Source organism: Corylus avellana, chromosome ca6, assembly GCF_901000735.1.
Source record: "Corylus avellana chromosome ca6, CavTom2PMs-1.0".
NCBI lineage: Eukaryota > Viridiplantae > Streptophyta > Magnoliopsida > Fagales > Betulaceae > Corylus > Corylus avellana.
The window spans coordinates 11,556,575-11,559,573 of record NC_081546.1 but is presented as its reverse complement, the minus strand read 5'-3'; the positions used below and the strand labels follow the sequence as shown (position 1 = coordinate 11,559,573).

Sequence of the window (2,999 nt, the reverse complement as noted above, 5' to 3'; positions counted from 1 at the left end):
TATTTCAAATAAGAAATAGAATGTAGCACTTATGTTAGCTATGACATGCCAGATTAGCATGAATACTTTAAAAGTATTTATTAATTCATCATCTATATCATTTAGCTTTCAAGTTTTCCTGACATGATGGTTCAGAATAAAACAGATGTGATTATCGATGTCTCTATTGAGGCTAATTTGATATCTAATAAATTTATCGTATCGTAAGAATTATACTATTGGCTTATTTATGAAAATGAGCCAATAATAGTTAATTATTATATAGCTGAGCTTGATACTTTATATATTTACTGGGACTTTAGTTGAAAAGATTTTATTTTACTATCTTGATAGAACTTGAGATATGCAACCCCTATATATATAAAATATATAAGGACCATGTTTAAAAATCACAAGTTGTGATTAGTATTTAAAAAAAAAAAAAAAAAAAAAAATCAATGTTTCAGAAATTGTCAATTAACAGAAAAGAAAGAAGAGAAAATGACAGATCATATTTAGAGAAAGATAGGCTTATAGAAGTAATTTCTTAAAGCACTTGTGAGCTATTAATGGAATTTTATTTTCTTGTGTTTACTTGGTTTACTAATATTTGATATGATATATTTATACATGTAAGTCTTGGCTACATCAAGAAAATGAAAAGAAATGATGAATGCTATGGTTGTCAGTTTTGGGAGCAGCCCGAGCGACTTGTAATCCCCGATCAAGAACACAAAGTATGAAAACTGGTGAAATCGTTGTATAGATTAAAGCAAGCTCTTAAACAATGGCATGAAAAATTTGACAAGTTGATGTTGTCTAATACATATTTGATTAATGGTTCAAGTAAATGCATAGCAAGTTTTACAATAATGATGCAGGTGTCACCTAACATAACGTAGATGACGGGGGAGAAAGGGGGGGTAATAGTCTGAGGTCCTGGAAGCGGAAGGCCCATGAGAATGAGGAATCAACTGGTATGGAAATGGACCAAGCCGATGGAAAACGCAGTCTGGCATACTCGGCTATGGTGGAAAATCGTGGAACTGGAGTGAAGAAGGGAAGCATGGTGCAGGATCCTTGCGCAAATGAATTGGCAGGGCTGCAAACACAATGATTCTCCTTAGCTGGAAGTAGCCTGGAACTGTCGAGGCTTGAGAATCCCACTGCAGTTCGTGACCTTTGCCAGTTGGTGAAGGAGAAGAAACCCATTTTTTTGTTTCTTATTGAAACAAAAAGTTATAAGAATAAAATGGAAGGCTTACGTATGAAGTTGGGATTTTCATGATTATTTTCTATTGACCCTGTTGGGAGGAGCGGTGGTTTAGCCCTTCTATGGCATGATGATGTTGGCATAATAATAAAAAAAAAATTTCATACTGCATATCCATGCAGAGGTCCTATCTAGCAAAGGATTATGGTATTTAACCGGGTTTTATGGTAATCCAGAGCCCACAAAAAGAGAAGAGGGTTGGGATTTACTGAAGCACCTGAAAGAGCATTCTCGGGGACCCTTGGCTATGTTTCAGAGACTCTAATGAGATAGCTTCTCAATCTAAAAAGTAGGGAGCCTCACTGCGACGAGAAAGCCAAATGGAAAATTTTCATAATGCCATGTGATGTGGTATTTTTGTGACAAAAAATATCAATTATAAAAATAACCACTCGCAATAGGACGAATCTTTGTAGAATACGGCTATAGAGAGGGTGTCGAACCTCAAGGACTGCAAGGGTTTAATTATCAAATTCGAAATATCAAAATTAACTTAATTAAAAGAGAGTGAATTGGTTGTGAGAATTTAAAGTGCATAAAATAAACGGAAATAAAAGGGAGTAAATTTATGAGAGAGAGAGTAGGGTATTGACTTCACCACGATCCGCACATCAATGGTTAACCATAATTAACTCTAATAATTCATTCTATGCATGTTATAATTTTAACAAGAAAATAATCTCATACAATCAATGAAATAGCATAACCCATCTTCGGTTGGCACGGACCGTCTACCTAAATTACACTAAACTAAGGTGTAGTACGATCCGTCTTCTCTAGGTATGGTCTATCTAACCCTATTGATTGCATGCCAATTAAATACCATTGTATAACCATCATTCTTATGATCATAGAAAATAAGAATGATTTGAGTTAAATAATAGTAAAATAATTTCTAAGACAAGATAAGAATTTTACTAATATTGATTTGGAATTTAAAGAACAACTGCATTTAATATGAAGAACAGAAATCAACTGTAGCAATCCTCAGGATTATACAATCAACATGCATAAATTGAAAGACTAGAAATTAAATACAATCAAACCATTGTGCTTGGAAAGGGCTACATCAATACCCCACGAAGGGGTTTAGCCGCTCATGATCTCCTAAGCTCCAAAGACAATTTTACTGAATTTTGCTCTAGAAGCGGTGTCTTTTTTCTCAATGCTTAGAGGCCTATTTATAGGGCTTAGGAGAGTCCTAGAAGCCCTAGGAATCCTATAAATTTCGGAGATTTAAGTCTAAGTCCAATTATGATAAAGAAAATCTAAGTCCAAATCGGAATAGGATTCGCCCAGAATTGCGTTCCTATCTTGCAGGGCAATGTTGGCAATGCGGTCCTCCGAATTAGGAAAATGCTATTTCACAATGATTTGTAGAAATTTGAGTTAGCTTTCCAGTGCCGCTTGAATCACTTCAATCGGATATTTGAACTGAAAGTTATGGCCAAAATACCGAGACGTATGCAGAATCCAAAATTGAATCCAATCCGATTTTGACTCCAATTTGAGAAATTCCGAATTAATTCTTTTCTTTATTTGATTTAAACTTAACCATGATTGGTTAAGTTTAACCATATCTTCTAGGTCTTCTCAAAGTGTGCTTTTAAGCCCAAAATCAATGGAATTAATTGCATCTTGATTTATATCCTGAAAACACAAAAACAAAACAAAATCAAACAAATAACAATGCTAAGGAATTAACATATGTAAATTAAGGGGTTTGAATGTGCAACATTCGACGCTT

At 34.3% G+C, this 2,999-nt stretch overlaps 2 protein-coding genes across 2 annotated transcripts in view; one reads left to right on the top strand and one right to left on the bottom strand.

The window, feature by feature from the left end:
• The window catches only part of LOC132185644 (uncharacterized), a gene marked incomplete in the record, with an annotated part of 27,497 nt that overhangs the window by 13,162 nt on the left and 11,336 nt on the right, over positions 1 to 2,999 (bottom strand).
• Positions 1 to 2,999, top strand: part of LOC132185645 (alpha-galactosidase) — a 32,367-nt gene that overhangs the window by 27,716 nt on the left and 1,652 nt on the right. The gene's annotated exons all lie outside the window — the stretch shown is intronic.